Here is a 21,834-nt window from a genome sequence, read left to right on the forward strand (position 1 = left end):
TTACATACGGTGTTGCTATCTATCCTGGCTGTACTAATTTATATTTCCACTAACATTCTAGAAATGACTAATACTTGAGAAGTAGAAATGCTATATCAATTTGATTATTATGCACTGCATATATATATATATATATGTGGAATTATACTACTGTATATACTCTATGCATATTTATAAGTATTATGTGTCAATGAAACTATTACTTTTAAATGGCACACAGTATATTTAAAAGAATACATATGAAACATGTAGGTAAAATATATACATTCAGATAATATGCTTGTGAAGACTAGTAAAAGAATACTCATATGATTTCATTTATAAGAAATTATTGAGAAAGAAAAATAAATAAATATATAAATACACAGAATAACTCCGTGGTTGCAGAGGCATGGGTTCAGGAGTGCACAGTTACAGTCAAGGGGGCCAGGGAAGGATAGTATATCTTGAAAGAGATGATGATTAGGTGAATGTATATATAAACTATATATGTTATACCTTTGATTTATGTGAAATACTAGAACAATGAATACAGATAATTTGAGGAATAAAAAATAAAATTATGATTATTTTATTACAACTTGTTCAGTAATTACAGAATCTGGTAAAAAAAATCAATAAGCATTTATACACACTGTTGAGCTTTATCAATAGATTGAGTTTATCAATAGCACACTACCACCAAAAATGTGGAATTATTTTAATTTTATATATACCATCATAGTAATAAACACTTATATTGCACCATAAAGGCTTACATGAATGACTGACAAAATTGACTTTTATGGAAGATATGTTTTTCCCAAACAGAATTAAAATTATATAACATCAGCTATGTTATGTATAAAAGCCTTAATTATGTGAAATTTTTATAGAAAAGAGCAAAAATGTCAAAGGAAATTATAAAAGTAAATTAAGAAAATATACTGAACTGGTTTATAAAAGAAAAATAATACAACCGAACAAAATTTACTCCAATAAGTTAAAATAGTACTTGAAAAGAAATTTACAGATTTAGATTTTAAGAGAAAGAAACAAAACATAGAAACAGAAGCAAATGAAAAAATTAAAAAAGCAATTATTTGTACAAAGTGAATAGCAGATACAAAATCTATGAAATAGAAGCTAAACAAGCACAAAAGTTGTTTTTTCAAGACCAAATATGATTTTAAATTGTTGAAAACATAAAAGCACAAAATGCCACTTCAGAAAAAAAGAAAATATACAGACATTATTTATGCTAAAATGACATAATGAAATATAACAAATAGGTATTTGTCATTAAACTTGACAATCAAAAAGAAAATGAAATTTTTCAAAAACACAATAAATAAAAGGGATGTTAACATACCATAACTATATTTAGACTGCATTTTTTAAAAACCCATATGAACATAAATAAAAATAAGAAACAATTGATGATGCACTAAAGAATTCTACGTATTTATGAGGTGTGATCAGAGAAGAGAGTGAATGCTTAAATTTTTAAAAATTATTACAGTAACAGACGCTGCCATAAGCCAACCTCAGAATACTCCACCTTTCTTCAAACAGATTTATTGCATCATTCTTGCCACTTTTGCAATCAGTTCTGAAAGTCCTCTTCTGTCTTTACTTGCGCTGTCATGGCTGTCTAGATCTGAGTTGGTTTTAAAATTTTACTTCTATGGTGTTTTTGCCTGTGAAGCAGAGCCAACACACCAAGGCACTTGATCCATTAAAGTGAATGAGGACCCTGCATGTTTTTGTGAGCTGCCTTTCTGCTGAATGGTGCACTGCTGAAATACTTACCATATTTTTGATAAAACTTTGTAAAAACAATCAGGAAAAAAGACATTAAAAGTGCTTGAGAAAGTGGAATGGAAGATAAGTGTCTTTGAAACCAGAGTACGTAGAGGGGATTAATAGCAGTGTGATTTACTACAATAATTTTTAAGTTAAATATTGGTATCATACATTTAGATTGTCTGTGTACCTACCTATCATGTCTCTGTCCATAAATATGATAAATGATAGAAACATTTTTATTTTAAGAAGAAATATTCAGTAACAGTCATCAGGGAAATAGGAACTAACGTCTCAGTAAAATGCTACCACATATCTAACACATTATTTAAACTTAGACTAACTGAGTCTGATGTTGGCATCCAGAACTTGCCTATATTATTGACTGTTTTGCAAAATTAACACCCTGTTTGCTATACTTGGAAATGTCTCATAAAGATGACTATTTATCCTATGAGCAAAAATGTCTAGGTATATATCCAAATAAAACATTTATAAATGATTTAATTGTACTGCAAATTATATCACCTTGATATATAATGGTTCAAAACAGGATACACTAAAGTGCCCTTAAGGAAATGAGCTGGCATATATTAAATTTTTAAAACACTATTTAGTTCTAAAAATGCATAATTTACTGATATGTGCAAAACAAATTAATCTCTAAGCAAAGAAATCCATCAATATAATGTACTTACTGTATTGTTTCATGTATGCAAAGTTTTATTTTAGTAAAACCTCAATTATAGTGAAAAATCAGAAAAAAATGCTTCTATATGACAATTTACTATAAAGAACGCGAGTCAACTTCCTGAAGTGACCATAGAAATTCTCGTGGTGACATACAGCAACTTTCCTCATAAAATGTCATCCAAGTTTACACTTTGCATTTTAATGTATTATATATTATAATATATAATTGTATATATCTGATATATATATAATAAATTAAAATATTTAAAGAATAGTATGTGGGCCACAATTTATACACAAGAAATAGAGTCATTAGTTTTATATTTTCCTATCTTATACAAATATCTCTTTGTTATAGAAATCGTGCTTAGTACTTGGACTAAAATCACAAATTGAATAGTACATTCTAGACTGTAATTATTATGTTAGATTTGCACTTTTTTAGTGCAAACCTACTTCACTGTAATGTTCATTGCTTTCCATTAATAATGGGAAACTTTATTGGCATTTAATACAATAAATCTTGAAACACCATGATGCAGAAAACTGGAGTGATTTTGAAGAGTAACTCAAGGCTTCCAATTTTGTAAAAATCTAATATTGACTCATATTAAAAGTTTTATATTCCAGAAATGACTAGATACGGCTACATCAAATATCTTCTGGTAATTATTAGAATAATAATTTTAAAAGTTTGGGAGAAACACAAGCAAACTTGTGTGTATAGGTGTGTGTCTATGCTAAATACAGTTAGGGTTTTAAGACTTTAATGACTGAAAAATCATTATAGTTGGGTAATGATATTGCAGTTATTGAGAGATTGGTGATAATGAGGTGATGAAATCCTATTATTGGTTCACTCAAGATGGGATAAAGAGATTTTCTTTGTAGCTTCAAAGTTTGTGTCTGGTGAATTTAATACAAAATAAAACACCAGTTATGGAAGATTTACAGGAAGAGCACATATGTGAGACAAAATTCCAGCAAACAAAATAAGACACTGTGAGAAATTTCAGGCCAAAGAATATTAGTGGATTACATTGTAAATATAGATATAGTAATAATTAATTTCTTTGTCACAAATATTAATATTATTAAACAATTTAAAAATATTAGCTTTATAAAGTACATTACCATTTCCAATAAGTCATTGATAAATTAAAAATTTGATGATAAAATTTTAATGTATATTTAGGAAGAGTTTTCTTATTAAATTCTTCCAAGTACCAATTTATTGTTAGAAAAATATACTTGTTTGAAAATTATATCCACTTAATTTGGTAATAGTATACAGAAACATTGTCACATAATAACTAGGCAATCAAGTTGTCTAATGGGAAATATATAATTGTATCTTTTTTGATATGCTTTTTAATATTTTATTGATCATTCCTAAATGCCATACTATTTAACTTTGATTATAAAATATTTAACATATAAAACAGTTATACTTATTAAAAGTTTTACATTAATATAAACATAAAATACACATTAACATAAAATATAGTTTTATAAAAAACTCACTGCATTCAGAGAACCATAGCTATAGTGAAAGTGACCCCATAGTATTATTGACGATTACGTTTCAACTGAATTGCAACTGGTGGTACATTCAAGTTTATTATCATCATATGAATTTCCTTCGCTCATTAGCTTTACAATTTAATGTTAAACTACTGCATATCTATGCATATATATGCAAATATATATGCATGCATGTATATTTTTCTGAGTTATACTTTATCTCAACTCATCCATCTGTTCACTAAAATACGATCATACAATTGACTCAATGTAGCAAAAAACTCATGCATTAACTTTGGTAAAATTTTGTTGTAAAAGTGTATTTAATCACCACCTCAAAGGCCTTAAAAAGAGGCAGTTAAAAATATATAAACTGTATGCCTCTTTAATTTATTAATTTATTGTTTAATCATTATTTTATTATCTTGAAGAACTCAAGTAAGCCTACTTCAAATGATCTTGTAGATCTCACTGGTCTTCTGTCTACAGTTACAAATTGCTGAGAATACCAAAATCATCTTTTTTAAAGGTTTTTTTATACTTGAATCTATTTATTTAAATATTTTAAAGAGAATAAGATAAAACAAAATACAACAGAATAAAGTCAATCAAACAAAACAGTGAAAGTGATACAGTACTTCAAACTGGGATAATAGGAAATCAAAAATGGTTGCCATAATACCTCTTGTTATCTTCAAAATACCTGCTGATACCATCAGACATAATAAGACCAAGCAAAACAGAAGAGAATAAAACCAATCAAAATAGATCATTAAAGAAAACAAAAACAATAAACCAGAACAAAACAAAACAGGAAATATTGGATTTCAAAACAAGATAGAAGGAAATCTCCCACAATTGCTATACTGCATACTGTTATCCTCTAAATAGATGTGGATGCTCATACTGCCAGGTTTAGGCCTGCAAAATCAATCAAACGATACAAGAGTTAAGTTGGTTTTGTACCTCAGTTACTATCAACTCAGCCTATGATCCTCTGCATCAGTCTGTTGCCTATGGAGGTGGGGGACACTCTTCTTGTCTTCAATCCTACACACAGGCTGGCTCACAGGAAGGAAGAATTGTCTTCCTGTTTTCTTTTTAGCCCTGCATGCCTACTGCTGGCTCATGGGAAGGGTGTATTGGCCCATTTTTTTAAATGTTTTAATATTGTGGACATGGAATTTGGATTTACAATGTACCTACTTATAATGTTAGGAGCAATAACTTCATTAAGATATTATTTTATATCCTGGTGATTTATGTTTCTTTTCAAGATTACAATCTGTTAAAGACTTAATATGTGTCCTCTCCTTGAGAGTTTGAGTTTACTTTTGTTTTGTATGAAATTCTTAGATAAGTTTACTATTATAATAATTTACTATTTTAATACTTATGTGTATTTACTATTATAATATTTTAGCCAAATTTGTACAGAGGTTTATTAAGAAGTATGGAGTTATTTTGCAAAATAAATTTAGTTTTATAAAATCACATGATGGAAAAACTAATTTTGTCTCATATTTCAGTATATTTGGAATATAATTATATCATTCCCATAGAAAAACTCCTACAACCAAGTTAATTGAAATAATTATATTTTTGGTAAATGATTTAAAGAATAAAAAAATTAATACAATAGAGGGAATTTTACTTTGATAGGAGGTAATCCTTTTGAAAATATTACAATGAAACGGTATCATCTGTCTTCTCTGTCTCCCTACCTTCTTGTCTTTATTCTTTTTTAATTTTACCAAAAAAAAAAGAAAATAATGACAGTCATTACACTGTGTATCCTTCTTAAACACTTTTCAAGTAGCTTTAATGATATCACAGAAAGGGAACATTAACTTTTGAATGTACCTGAAATCACACACACATGCACACACACACACACACACACACACACACACACACACAAAAAAAAACCCCTCCCAATCAATGATGCAATATGGGAATGAACATATTACAGCCATTGTTTTCTGCCTCGAACTTACACTACAGATAAATAGTGAATTCTCTCTCTCTGCCTGTTCTGACTGTAAGCATTAATACTCCAGGTTCTAAACTCGTATCTGATGCCCATATACTAAAATCTTGACAAAGGAATAATAATTTGGATATAACTATTATGTTTTTATTTCCCCAGTTCTGTATCTTCCAACCTAACCCTTACCTTCATTTATACAAAACAAGTCTAATGTGCTGTTTTTTTTTTTTACATGCTTGCTGTTCAAACTCTATTCATTTCTTTTAGTAAAAATGTTCATGACTTTTTGATTGATACTTTTAAAAAGTCTTCAGGTTTTGATTGTTGGTTTTATCTTCTAGTTAAAAATATGCATCCCCTTTGAATTTGTGAACTGAGTTAAGTCTCAGAACACTAACTCTAAAAATATACTGTTTTCAAAGCTGTACAGCATTGACAATTTTAGCTCTCAGGTTCTGCTGTGAGTGATGGGCTTATTGTTCAGCATGCATTCCCTGTATTTTACCATTGTTTTGGTGCCTGGCTGGGTGAGTTCTATGTAGAAGCTGCATGCTTACCAATCCCGAAGAAAGGTGAGGTCATAATGTGCCTGTGAGAGTTGTCATTATTCTTGAACTCTAGACATGCCCTATGAGCTGAGTCTCCTAAGTTGCTGTTGATACAACAACTGCAACAAAAAATAGACACACATTCAAAGCACAAGTTAGGGCCAAAGTGAAAACACAATGAACTAATTTAAAGCTTCCTTAAATCCCCGTGGAGATTGATTAAAGCAACATTAATCTGCATATCTGTGAATGTAAGAATACATTTGTAGTGTAATCTGTATTGTCTACAAGTGTTTATCTGAAGAAATGCTAATTTATAAATTGAATAATTATGGTAAGTATTGTGCCCAGTCCTGCTCAAAGAAAATATAAAGATACACATCTTTATGGCACTCAAATTAAGTGATAGTATTCTCAGTGTTTAGACAGAATCACCATTACTTTTTCCATGCATCAAGGCTTATTTTTATAATCTGAATCGATGAAAATATAAGCCTTTTTTTTAACCAACTTATGTTGATGCAACATCTGATGCAATGTTCTCCCCTCAATATTATATTCTCAAATTCTTTATATGTGCACTCTGCATGTAAAAATTTCTGTATTTTACAAAGAGAAAACTTGTTTGTGCATTTTTCTCTGTGATAGCTGCCTAACACTCTTAATTCTGTAAATCTTGATTGATCTGATAACTCAGTGCTGATAAGTAATAATGCCCATAAGCCTTTGTACACAATTCTTAGTATTCTTCAACAGCATGAGGCTTAATTTTCCCTTGAGAAATCTTCCAGTTTTTAGCCTAAACTTCTAGCTGTGATTTGTCTCTGAATTTAAGTCTAAGGTATAAATTTTATTTTAATACTGTTAATGCCTCTATTTTCTATTAGTGAAATTATGCTCTTTACTAATTACTATTAGTTCATTTTACTTAAATTTAACTCTCTAAGTTAAGCTTGTGATTTGATGTTAGTTTTGATTTTTAGCAATTTATAGTCTGTACTATAACTAGATTTAGTATTTAATGGCATTTGTATCAGAATTAATGCCTAACATCATGAGATTGGTAGTTATAGAGACACAGAACAAAAACAGTGAGTGAGTTTCAGATATGGGTATTGTGATTTAGAATGAATAAGAATTAATAGAGGATTCGATGCATCAGAAAATAATAGTTCTGTAGGTAGACACTAATGGAATATTTGTTGATACTTGTAATGGACATAACAGAGTTTTCAAGAAATTTGTTTGACTGTAGAATATTTTTTTTTAAAAAAATTAAGTTTTCAAGTGTACTTTTCACTAATTTTAGTGAATCAATGTTCATATATTTGGAATTTTTCAGAGAATTTTATTTTGCATATCCTAAGGGGAATGTCTATAAGGTAACTATGTTACTACTTCACAGTTTTATGTTCTGTCACAATCCAAAGAGTATTTCTTATCCAAATTTTTCCTTCGGTTCTGGTACATTTCCAAGTAACCCCAGTTTATCAGGACAGTGACATTCAGTAAAAATAATCTTGAATTTAACACATAATGGATATTTTAATAATTATTCAGATACTAGGCAGAATATACCACAAAGCTATGTTAAAATAGAATATGATATGTTTTAAACATTATTTAATTATTTTATGCTTTCTAAAATTATTTAAATGACAAAAGGAAGTGAATACTATAAAGTATTGGAAGAGAGCAGAATCAATTATGACTTGCTATTTTAAAATTATGATTTATATATGTATACACAGAGAAAATATAACCAGAAGCTAATACGACAGTGTATAATTTATTTGACAACATTAAAACAGAGGAAACAAAAATCCTTGTGACAAAACTATAGATAATTTGTGTTTTTGTTTTGTTTTGATTTGGTTTTTGGTACCAGGAATCAAACTCAGAACCCTGCATTTGCCAGGCAGGCACTGTGTTATCTATGAGCTACATCCTTGGCCCCAGCAATTTGACATTACAAGGTGAAATAAATTTTTTAAGTTAATAACTATAAAATAACATAAAGTCAGCAGAATTGAGCATAAGACTGTATATAAGATACGTATATGTGTATATACACAAAAGTAGAAATATATATATATGTGTGTGTGTGTGTGTGTGTGTGTGTGTGTATGTATATGAAAACATGTATGTGTAATTTTATGATAGGGAAGATATATATAAAATTCTGACTATGTAAATTCATTCATAACACCACCCATCAGAATGTTGTTTATCGTATATGTTTTTTATTATCTTTTTTTAGTCTGTGGATTTTCTCAGTCTTCATTTCAATTATCATCAATTATCATCATTCAATTATCATCAATATTCATATTCATATTTTGGTAGACATGGTTTTTCAAAGGTAAGCATCTAATCTATGACTATAATTTTTTGTATATAAATGTTATGAGTCAATATTCAACTTTATAATTCTTGTAAAATTATTTTCCAAAACTCTATCGTCCTGATTTCTACCAGCAATATATGAGGTCCAATTACATTATATATTAGACCTCATTTGACAATGATAGTATTATTAATTTTTGCATTTTAATAGACTAGTTGTTTATGTGGATTGAATTATTTCTGTAACATCAAAAAGTTGTCAAAAATTTCTGTGCAAAATTTAACTGTTTGGCATCTTTGCCCATCCTGTCCAGTAAACCTCAATTTCGGTGTTGTTCTACTTCACCTGTTTTAGCTATTTTATTAGAAATTCTTCTTTTACTTTCTTTTCAAATGTTCACCAATCAATTGAGTACATTTAATTAAAGTACTTATTGATGAAACTGTTGTTTGATTTTATACTTCTACTCTTGGATATCAGATATTGCCACTATTATTCCTAATATTTTCTTAGAAAAACATCAAACCGTTTTCCCATTTTTTAATTCAGCTCATATATTTTAGCTATGAAAACTGACATTTGCTTCACAATTGAGCTACAATGGACAAAATAGCCATATTCAATATGCAAAACTTTGTATAGCTTTTAAATGACTTATATTATATTAGAAACTAAAAATAATTAAACATGTCTTGCCAAAACACGTGATTTTTAATTTCATTTCATTGTAATATTTATTAAGAATTTATAATTTTTCTTTTAGAAATTTCATATTTTGTGTTGTACTTGAGTGCATGCTTTCACAGACATATTTTAATAAAACCCCATGGCATTTCTATGGGAAATAAAGGCGTGTTTGTTCCCATAACTGCTGTTTTACCTCATTACTTCAGTCTCCATGCAATAATTCCTCAGATGATCCTGTCCTGAGTATCTCATATTTGAGCCTAATGAATGAAAAAAATTTTTTAAAAAGTGTGTCAGAGAAAAGTCAGTAAAGAGATCTAAGAGAGCAAAGATGTGCAATTAACAATCTGTGGATCTGACAGTGAAAGCTTAATAGGAATTTTTCAAAGAATGTATAATTTCAAGTCATTATGAGAAGAATAAGCAGTTTTACTTCTAAGGACTTATCTGCAATAGCAGTTATGTAATTGGTTAAGATACAAGAAATAACTTGAAAACACCACTTAACGTGTTAGGATGTAATGAAACAATTCTCCCAGTGCTAAAAGTATGTCCTCTGAAGAATTAATCCCAGAAAGACACTACACTATTTCCAGATTTCTTCTCCCCTGCAATAATCTCAACAATTATATCTAAACCTATTAATTATATAAAGAAAAATGACATCAGAAGCTTGATGTTGAATGGTAGGCATGTGATAAATTGGCAAAGTGTGCTGATGTCAGTTTTTCTTCCACAGTATCCTTATTGTTTATGATTTTAAAAGGACAAAATAAACATTTCCCAGGAATTAAATTAACTGGGCAATAAAGTAAGTTCTATGAAACTTTTATTTATATCATTCATACAGGAACAGTTACAGAGAATGAGTTTGTGATTGTAATCAACAGTAATTTCAAACATTTCTCCCACATTGTTGCTAATTGTTATATTTACTTGTCAGAGGAGAAATCAAGGGACCCAAAATAATGAAAATATAAACATGAATGATTGCCATAGAACAAATTTTAAAATACCCTTCAATCTACTGAGGAGGACAAGTAACATGAGAGTCCTAGACTTGAACAGAGTAAATATATAAGGAGTTTTGAAATACAAGATAGTTTTATCCACTACCAGCAAGATGTGTATATTTGAATAACTCAAAGTACAATGGTACCTTTGCTCATCAACCTAATTCCTCCCATGATTTTGAGGAAGGTGACTACATCTGTGCTTATGAGGGAGGCTGGATGTGGTCATGTTTATCACCTGAAGTAGAGTTCACCAAAGCTAAATTTTGAATATAATATTCTCAAAAACTTCTGTTTGCTGGCTGAATTATTTATGAAAAGAAGCATTCTTGAATAAAAATATTACTATACTTATTTCAATATATTGCACATAATTTGTTAGAAATTTTAAAATTTTAAATATAACATTTTCTAATTGATCAATTTTACAATAGCTAGAATAAAATTTGGCATTAAACATAAAACAGAATCATAAGCATCTATGAAATGTTATCACACTGACAGCACATATAAAGATAGTCATTTCAGATTGCTTAGAAATACTCAGACAATATGTTTTCCACAATGTGAATTAAAACCTATTTTATAAATAAATTTATAATAAAAACAGCAGATAAAAAATGTATGTCTCAGGGCTGGGGATTTAGCTCAGCGGCATAAGCACCTGCCTTGCAAGCAGGCGGTCGTGAGTTCAATCCCTGGTACCGATAAAAAGTTAAAAAGAAAAATGTATGTCACATTTATGTATTACCTCAATTCAATTAGAAGCCAGCAGTATAATTTGTTGATGTAACTGACTATCAAATAATCTTGGAATATTAAATGTTGAAAACTATTAGATCTTCTCTGTATGTTTACCTGAAAAATGTAAACTCTCTGTATTTTTACCTGAAGGTATGAACACCTCAAAAATAAACATACATTATTTGCATAGAATATTTGAGTTCAAACATTCATTTGTAATAGTGTTCAATAGTTATTCATAACACATCATAGAAACACTATAACCACCAGTCTCTTTATAAACTTGATAAAAATAGTATTTCATATTTTGTCTTCAATTATTTTGTTATGATATAATTCATATTATGATTAAAATATAATTAATGGAATATATATTTTAAATTTTTTATTAAATTTTGGCACTTATAGTCTTACCTAACTAAATGACAGGGATGTATTCTGAGAAGCAATTGTTAACTGATTTTTATGCAAACGTTGAGTATACGCTCAAAGCTAAGCTATGATGCATTTAGTTAATATAATCTTTGACATCCCTGTTAAAATGTGGTCAGTATTTAGACACTAATAACAGTGTATAACTACATGTGTCAAAATACGTGTCATCATCATCATAGCTACTTTAGAAATCTTTATTCTGCTCACAGACTTTCAAATCTTGGTTTTTAAGATTGAAAAACAAAACAAAGCACAGAGGTGAAATGTCTCACATTACCTAATGGGTAAAATTTTGTGAATCTTTGAAATTCACATCTATAGCTTGAGGTCTACTATATTAGGGTTAATTTGTACAATAAAAATGTACAATCATTACAAATCACAATATAATTTTCCCTTTGTTAAGAGAGCCAGTGTTTCCAGTACCTATAAATATATACTGCAAATCGAGAGAGAGAAATCTAACATGTAATCTTCTGTATAATTCAGGATTTTACTAGAGAAAGAGATATAACAGAAGATATACAAATACATAAGAAATTACAAGACTGGCTTGCAATGGTCCAACACAGAGTTATATGAGGAAGAGTGCAGCGAGTGTTTGCGTACTGGAGAATGAAGTGTTCAGTTCAAGGATGGAGTTCATTCACTGCAGTGTCCTGTGAAAGTCCTTATCAAGAGGCCAGAGGGTCTGTGATGAAAGGCGGACTAATCTCCACCAGAATCCTGAAGGCTCTGAGGCAGAAACCCAAGATTCTGCACTAGAAGGTGGGAGATCACTTCCAAAAGGAATGTGAACAGTAGAGCTCCTTCCAAGAACAAAGCAAATCCCTCCTTCCCCATTTCCGATTTACAGTGGATACGCCACAGGCCACCATAGGGGGGTCCTCTACACCCTAGGGTATGAAATTGCTGAGCCTGTTCAGCTAAACTTCTGAACTTTTCAGATGGTCACAATCAATCTACCATTATATCCTCTCCTGGCTAGAATTTGTGATAACTGTACATTATATGGATAAAAAGACTTTGTCCATGTTATTAAGATAATGGATTTAAAATGGGATTTATTTTGGATTATTTAAGTAGGCAAAGCCTAATTCCATAAACTGGTATGAATAGGGAATATTTTCAGACTACAAGGCTTTATGAGACAGAAAGCAGTTTCAAAAATGTTTGAATTGTTAAAAGGGCTTCACTCATTTTGGTTACCATGGAAAATCAATTGTGTCTTATTAGGTATTCTATAGTGGGAAGTGTGGAAACTTTGGACCAGAGAGGGGAAATTAGTCCTACGATCACATGGATCTGAATCTTGCCAACAAAGTAAGTGAAACTGAAAGTGGGATTTTCCAAAGAGGCCCCTGATAACAGCCTGGCCACTAATGGCTGATTTTAGCTAGCAAAATTAGGAACAGGAAAATCATTTGAATGTTCATGGACTTGTAGCCTAAAAATTCTGACACAATATATTTGTCTTACAAATGCTAAATTTGTTGGGATTTGATAAGGAGCTAACAGAAGATACATATGTTTATATACTTCAAGATCTAATCTAACTTAATTACTTATTTTTAAAATATAAAAGTTTAAATAATTGTATGTAATCATTCATCACTTGTTAATTTTTCTAATTTTTCCAATTTAGAATTCACAGTATTAAATAGGTACGCAAATCTTAATCATGCCTTAATATGTACTTTATTGAATGAAAAATACTTGGATGAAAATAATTTTTTGAAGGATATAAGTTTTAAAGTATTTAATTAATAAAAGTACTTATCTCACGTCAGTAACAATGACTGTCGTCAAAAAGCTTGAATGTTAAGTGCTGCAATGGTGTGCAGAAAAGCAAGGCATGATTATACACTGTTGGGGGAAATGTAAATTTGTGCGCCATAATGGAAAACAATTTTGAGGTTCCTCAAAAAATGTTAGAAAGATACCTACTGTACAATGCAGGAATTCCAATACTGGGTATACTTTCAAAGGAAATGAAATTAATCTGTTGCAGAGACATCTGTCCTCCTAGGTTTACTGCAGTAGGGAAGAAATGAGAACAACTCTACTTGCCTATCAATTGATAAATGGATGAAGAATACGTAGTATATACACAATAAGTTATTGTTCAACCATAAAGAGATGGAATTCCTGGTATTCTTAGATCAGGATTAAACTACAGATCATCATGTTAGGTGAAACAAGCCAGGTGCAGAATCACAAGTACTCAACAATCTCGAATACTGAGAGGAGATGGTAGTTATCAGAGGCTTGGGAGGTAGGGAGGAAAAAAGGAGGGGAGTGCTTGATCTGATTATTAATATGTACAATTTTATGCCTCTATGGACCAGTGAAAAATAGTCATTTTTAAAATAAGGAAATAAAATAAAAAATAATTACTTGATTTTGATAGTAAATAAAATTTCTGTTTGTTAAACATTACTTGAAATGCTTAAATTCTATTTTAAAACAATCTTCCCAAATCAGCTTGCAGCATACTTAATATTAATTAATGCAGAGTATTAAGAATATTACTGTCTGGTCGATCTCTGAATTAATGCATAGATATTAATTCTTAATATTAAGAAATTAAGAATTGTTATTATTGTGGAAATATGTTAAGAAAATCTAGGCTAAGTTAATATCAGTAAGTACAGTGAAACTTTTTTACCTAAATATTCAAAAATAATGAAATATAAAATAGATTTTAAATGTTTCCATATATAAATGGATATTATTTAGATTTTTAATCTTCTAGAAGATAGATCAAAAGAAAAAAATGTTTAGAATTCTTCATGATTAAGGCATAATTTAAAGGATTACATATTCAGCAAATTAAAATCTATTGTACATTCTTTTAATATTGCAGTAATTTTCTCAGATGTTATATAATTCTACTGTTTATGATGAAATACTCATTTAATGAAATGCAACTTATAAAAATAATTCAACATTAAAATGTTTTTTAAAATGGGCTTTATCATAATTTGATTCAGTGAAAATTTATATTAGCTAAAGAAATAAGAATGAAAGGAAAAGAAAAGAAATATCTCTCTATATATACACACAGAAAAAATAGCTAATACAGTTATACTGATTTTTTTTTAGTTCCTGTAAGAAAAATTTTGTGCTTATATTGTGTTGATCACTTTTGCATACCTATATCTTGTAATCTGAGCAAGCACTTTAAAGTAACAATATGCAATATATTAACCACTTTTAATTTCCTACCACCTTGTTTTGAAAGTCTGTGTCATTACTCTAATATTCTTCTCTTTAAAGTAAAAGGAATAAAATTTTTCTTTAATTGGGGAGTTGAAGGGACAGAAATAAAGTAGTATATATATGCATATATATATATATAGTAGTAACATTTTTGTCATAAAAATGCTGCATAATTATATTTCTTCACTAGTTAGAATAAATTTCTCATATACATGATTTAATGATATAGATAAGTACATAATTTATTTTGTATTTATTTCATTTGAAATGTTTATCACTTTTAGCATATAGACATTCTTTGTGGTAATAATGTATAAATTACAAAGCACAATTAATCACAACTCATAAAATTTTACAAAATAAAATTGCATTTTTTTTTAGTTTTAAAGATATTTATATTTGCCAGTGCTTGTTTACAGTACATCATAATTACATTAATTGCGAGGAGTTGGTACATGTACATAGCACATTTTAATTCATTTTAAACTTCCTTCCTCTGGCTGCTCTCTCCGTCCTTCCACCTCTGAGTGACATGTTTAATGATTCTCTACCCATTACCTGGTGTTGAAGTCCCAATTTGTATCATTTCTTGTCTTGACTTTCTGTAGGCTATTAAATTTACCAATTGATTCTGATTTGTATTAATACAATACCCATTGAAATGAATTGATGGAAACATTAAATCATGACTTGAAATACTACATAGATTGTTAAAGCCATGCTTTTAACATGTTCATAAGCAACAGTCCCCACAGTCTTCTTCTTCCGTGACAATATCAAACAGCCTAGATGATGCTAATCTAGAAGGACATTCACAGTTCATGAAAGAATCATCACTGCTAATCGAATCAGAGAGAAAACCCACCACTCTGCACCCCGGAGACATTTCATGTACTTAATATTTCATAAGAAGGGGCTCTTGCTGGAGTGGAAATTCTCAACCACTTCAGGTTGCGTGCAAATATTTACTTAAACATTCTAGCGCAGTCCAACTGGTACGCGATGACAGCACCAGTGAGCCTGGAGTGATCTTTACAAATTATGGTAATTACTTGTGGCATGATTCTCGCTAGGTCACAGCAGATTGCCGTGGTCCCTCTTGCTTTACCAGCAATTCCCCTACTTGAATGATTAAGTGACAGGGTGCCCCAGGAAACCAGACGCAAACACAATGACAATTGTCTCTTTTGACTGCTTAAAACTGAACTCAATTGTTCGGATGCACAAACATCAAAACACAATCAAAGGCTGATACCAAGCCCCTGAGTCAAGAGAACTGGTATAAGAGTTGGGATGCGAAGTCTTGAAAAAGGCTCTGTCAGTTTATCTAAACTTGTAAAGCTAATGTTTGTTTATACTGACACACAATGCTTCACTGCATGTTTTCCCTTCATATTTAAAGAAAACTTTTGCTGCTACCTGCTTATAAACAAAAATGTTCAAAGATGACCACTATTAATCTCCTATTATTTTGTTTTAAAATTATGTAGCACTTTTATTCATTTAAAATTTAAAAAGAAAACAAAATGATTATTTTTGTTTAAAATATTCTTGTAATCATGTTAAAATACCAAGAATTTAATAGAAATGAAGCACCATAAATCAGAAAAGTTGTAAATTTGATAAAGAAGTTAATTTATATAATTATTAACTAGCCAATTCACACTTTATTGCTGAACTTCCATGCCAAACTATTTTTGACAGCTTCTGACATTTCGTTCCTTTCTTCATAATCACAGTGATGTCCCTCTATTTTGATACTGTGAACTAAAAGCCACCTAGAAATTGTTTAATACTAAGCAAGTCAACTATCCTTCAGTTTCACCAATTGATAAAATTTAGCTTGCTGGCATAATTATATTCAAGTGAGTCTCCTCAGGTAAAAAATGCAAAGTTAGATGATTCTATGCACAGCTCAGAAATATTCATAGAAAATTGATTATAATACTGCAATATAATACAAAATAATAAAAATACTAAATATAAAGAAAATAAACAAATTGGCCTGCACTTAACTTTTTAAACCTTTGTTGCTGGTGTGAGGGAGGCCAGAAAGGGGAAGGTTATTGTGTAGGATGCCTTTACTGTCACTAAGCAGTCACTGATACCTGCTGGCTCAATGAAATCTTTCTTGTTTTGTTCCTACTTTAACAAGTAAACTATTCAGTGACATTTGCTTTTGCCTCCTTTTGGGGATTTTGGAGAAATGTGACATTGCCTTGGCATTAAACAGATTCATTACTTGCCCTGCTGAAGCTTTGTTCAGGTGGTGCTCTTTAAAAAACCTTTGCACTACATGCAGCATTTTACACATTTCATTAGTCTCATTTATGTGAGAGTTTTTCTCCTCCTTTTTCTCCTCCTCCTCTACAGATGGGAGCTCCTCCAAAAAACTTGCTTTGGGAGAAAATGACCCATAATCCCTCAGTGAGATGTGATCATGTCAAAAATCAAATAGCCGAACGCTCCTGAGGTTGTTTCTGTACTTTCTATTCTGTTGCATTTTTCCAAATTTCCCATTTTGTGCCTGTACCATGCTGGTTTTATCACTGTAGCTTTGAAATGCAGCTTTGGACTGGGGATTAGGATGGCTTCTGGTTTTCTCTTGTTATAAAGAATTGGTTTTGCTCTTATGGGTCTCTTGTAGTTTTATATGAGTTTTATGTTTTGCTTTATCTTGTTCTGTTAGGAATACTATTGATATTTTCATTCAGACTGTGTTAAATCTGAATATTAGTTTTGGAAATATGAAAATTTTATCAACTATTTTCCAGCAAACTAGGCTCTCAGTGAAGGCAAGTATACATGGTATACAAAATTATGTAAAAGTTCATCTTTAGAAATGATTTAGAGAATTTCCAAGATGTCAGATTAAGAATAAGAATCTCACAAATGAGAAAAGTTCTTTTCATCACTCATTAAATTCAAGGAGCAGAGACTGATTTTTATAGATGTGCTTAGCTAACTGAGATGAGGCACAAGGCCCAGGGTCTTGGCATTCCTTTTCTATTTATATTCATCTGCCTTAGAAATAGTTTTATGGTCACTTCCTAAGGAAGTAAGTTTAAGCAGATCTTATATGACGAATAGACTCTACACCTCTAATATTTCTATTATATTATTGTGTTTCTCACTCTAAAATATGCCACAAAATTTATGACATTTCATTGCATTGGCATAGACTAAACATTGTTTCAGGTTGCATTGAGTCAGTTATTAGAATCACCTTCAGTCCCTTCGGATGATGTTTAAAGTGAAGACTTATGTGATGGGGGTCCACATCTGCAGACACCTCCTAATACACTGTTATGTTCCATTTTGATTCCACACTCTTGAAATGCATTATATCACATATTCTTTACATTTCTACAGATATAATTTGGCAAAACTTTCATTGTACTCTTGGTAAGCACTTTTCCTTCTTTTCAGTTACATTTTGTAACAGATTAGAAAAAATAAGAAGTGAAAGGTTAGATTTTTATTATGTTCAAAAATTCTGTATAAGGCAGTTACTTAAGCTCACAGCCTTACAGATTTCATTTACTTCTTCAGCCATGGGAGAATGTATGTTTTTAGTAACATAAATAAAGAAGGATTATCAAAATTCAGAGGTTCAAAAATCTCCCACTTAATTTGATTGTATGAATATATCATGGCCACAAATTTTAACGTCTCATTTTTTTCTAAAGTTTTAAATTTCAAAATAAGAAACCTTGTAAATTAGGAATTCGGTATTTTAGGATATGCAGTACACCACTGTGAATGAATTTCAAGTGCTATCAGGTACATTCTTAAACTACAGGACATATTTATTTATTTATTTATTTATTTATTTATTTTTGGATTGAACTGACAACCTTGTGCTTGCCAAGCAGGTGCATAAGCCATTGAGCTAAATCCCTGGATGACAGTTTTTTAGTTATGTGTTTTTACAGTCTGTTATAGAAACTTTTATATTTCTTATGCAGATCTTGATTTTCAAATTTAAAGTACTAATTTATTATTTTATATCTATGTACTTCAGCAAACTTAAAGGTCACTAGACATATTCTGTCATTTTATGAACCTTATTTGCAAACAGTATGTTCTATAATTTTTACTATGCTATATGAAAAAATATCTAGTCACGCCATACCTTAGCATCTACGTGCTTTTGACTACAAAGATCTATAAATGGTAATCTGAGAAAACTCCTTGTCAACACATTCTGTGGATTATTTTCATCAAAAACATGGTTATTTATGCCTAAAATAATCATATCAAAAACAATTTCATATAACCCAATAATTTATGTGAAATTACTTCTGACAATTGTTTGATGTCATTCAGAGTTTCAATATAAAAACAGAAAACAGCCACTAAAAGATCATATTTATAATTTCTCTATTGAGTATAGAAAACAGTACTCCTTTAGTTTAAATCTAACTACAATAGTTTAAAGAGATAATTTCTAACAGTGCTCAGGATAAACTCAGAATACCATATGTTAATCCACAAGACATCTAATGCAGAATTAGCTCGTTGGTGTCATTTTTTGTGCCTAACTGCTTTCCTTCTGTGATCTGGAAAATAATAGAGATTTCTTTGTCTAATTAAAAAACTGTTTTGCATTCATCATGCTGCAATGAATTTTATCCTCACCTGTATCTTCAGGTAGATATATGCATAAACTCTTCAGTTGAGTTTCAGATAGTGTTAAAACTTGGGAAAGATATAGTAGGCAGAGAAATATGATTTACGAATGTGGCTTCTTCATAGGAACTAGTTTTATTCATGTTTTTATTAGTCCTGATAGTGTGTGGATGGGGTGTGTTGATGTGTGTGTGTGTTTGTATGTGTGTACATGTAAAAAAGAAAAAGAACCATGAATTATAATACTAATATGATTGTAGTGTCTCATGGCTTGTTAACCTACTGTAAGCAAAAAGTTTACATATTTGGATTCAGTATCTCTTCTAATGGAAATTTCTAAAAATATGTGTTGAAGATTGTTTTGTCCAATATTTATATTAATGAATTGTACAAAGACATGGAATACATGGCAAAAAGTTACCAAAGGGCACAGAGCAAATGCAAACATGCAAACACTTCGTGTGACAACATAAATAAAAAGAAAAAAAAATTTAAAAAGTAAAAACAAATGAACAAAAACACCACTAAACACAGATGTAAACACATCAAAGATGTAAGAATAAGTGAATATAAAGAATAACATTACCACAAGAATTAATGTGAAAATAAACATTTTGTTTATAATAACATACTGAATGTATTAAGAATTATGTTTATCTTGTGCAGCTTACCTGAAGTTCTAATTTGTTTCTTCTTCTTGGTGGGCTCCTCCCAGAGCCAGCATGTCTTCTGCTGATTCACTGAGGGTACTTCTGGCTTCTCTCTTTCTAGGCCCCAAATGGCTTGCTTGAATGGCTTCCTGGCAGACACTGTTGTAGCCATTGTTTATTGCCTATTATCCTGCTTCCATGTTCTGTACCAATTTCACTCTTGTTTTGATTACCTTTATTCTGTTTTGTTTTGTTGACTTTTATTGTCATTTAAATAAAAAAGAAGAATTATGCTTAAGGAGACTCAGTTCGGTAGAAGAGAGTTGGCTTGTGATTTTTTTGAAGTATGACTAATGATTCTAAACATCTGTTGTTAATTAATTTCTTGATTATTACAGAAAAATGTAAAGAGTTTATCCTGGTATCTTGGGGCATCACCCGCAGCACGGAAGCAGCATCCTCATGACCTCCATGATTAATCTTCATTTAAGGGCTCTCCTACCCATTAAATAATGATTACTTTTAATTTACCTTTTTACCTCCAGCTTTTACATAAGAATCAGAGACATTTTGTTATTCATTGCATTGTTTCCTTCACTGCCTACATTTTAGATTAATAGAAGATACAAGGTTAAATATTTTGCATTTCTCAGGAAGAATCAAACCAAATTTCTTTGGAGTACTGCTAACTGCTGTGTACCTCTGATACTGTCTATTTTCTTTAGATCAATATAGCAGAACACCATAAAGTGAGTGATTGATGGATAACAGAAATCTAACACCTCAGTTTTGAGCCTGGAAACTCCCAGGACAAGGAAGCAGTGGTAATTCTTGTCTTGCAAAGGCCATTTCCTGTTTCATAAGAAGCTACTTTCTTGTATGTCCTCATATGGCAAGGAAAGTCTCTGTGTTTCTTTCATGCAGACACAACAGGTACTACTCAAACTCCATCATGTCCCAGAACTTCCACCTTCTAATACTATCATCTTGGGTGTGATGTTTTGATATATGAATGAGAGTCAGTCAAATCATAGTACTAATCAAAAGCATTTCAGGTGAATGGCACACACCAATGATCTCAATACAAAGGGAGACTGAGGGAAGAGGATCACAGGTTCAAGGACAGCCTGGGTAACTTAGGGAGATTTTGACTCAAAGTAAGATGATACATTATGGTATTACATATTATTATCTTAGAAGTAGTTGTTCAAGTTACAACATCAAAGCATAAAATGAACAGACAGTCAAGCAATAACAGCACAAACTATTCTGTTTGATGAACTAACAAAAACTTAGTAGTATGCTTATCTGTCTTGCACATTACAGTTATTTGTGTTTACGTACAAGTCCTTCTTTCCTTTTGAGCACTTTCTTTCCCTTTCATTATTACAATATCAACTAGTGATGATTTCTTAAGGTTAGTTTTTCTGAAATTCTATATCATTTCTGTAACTTTTTTTGTTTTGCTTTCTGAACATAAAAAAATAAACTTAAAAATTAATTTAAAAATTTAAAAAATAAAACAAGATTAGTTTGTTAATTTTGTTTTGCACAAACAATTGTT

At 30.4% G+C, this 21,834-nt stretch overlaps 1 pseudogene; it reads right to left on the minus strand.

Moving 5' to 3' along the window:
• The window catches only part of LOC100720845 (nucleophosmin-like), a 135,338-nt pseudogene extending 114,896 nt beyond the window's left edge, over positions 1-20,442 (minus strand).
• Between the last annotated feature and the right edge of the window lie 1,392 nt (positions 20,443-21,834).

The sequence above is a fragment of the Cavia porcellus genome, unplaced genomic scaffold (assembly GCF_034190915.1).
Source record: "Cavia porcellus strain 051 isolate PalLab524CR breed Dunkin Hartley unplaced genomic scaffold, mCavPor4.1 scaffold_15, whole genome shotgun sequence".
NCBI classification, from domain to species: Eukaryota; Metazoa; Chordata; class Mammalia; order Rodentia; family Caviidae; genus Cavia; species Cavia porcellus.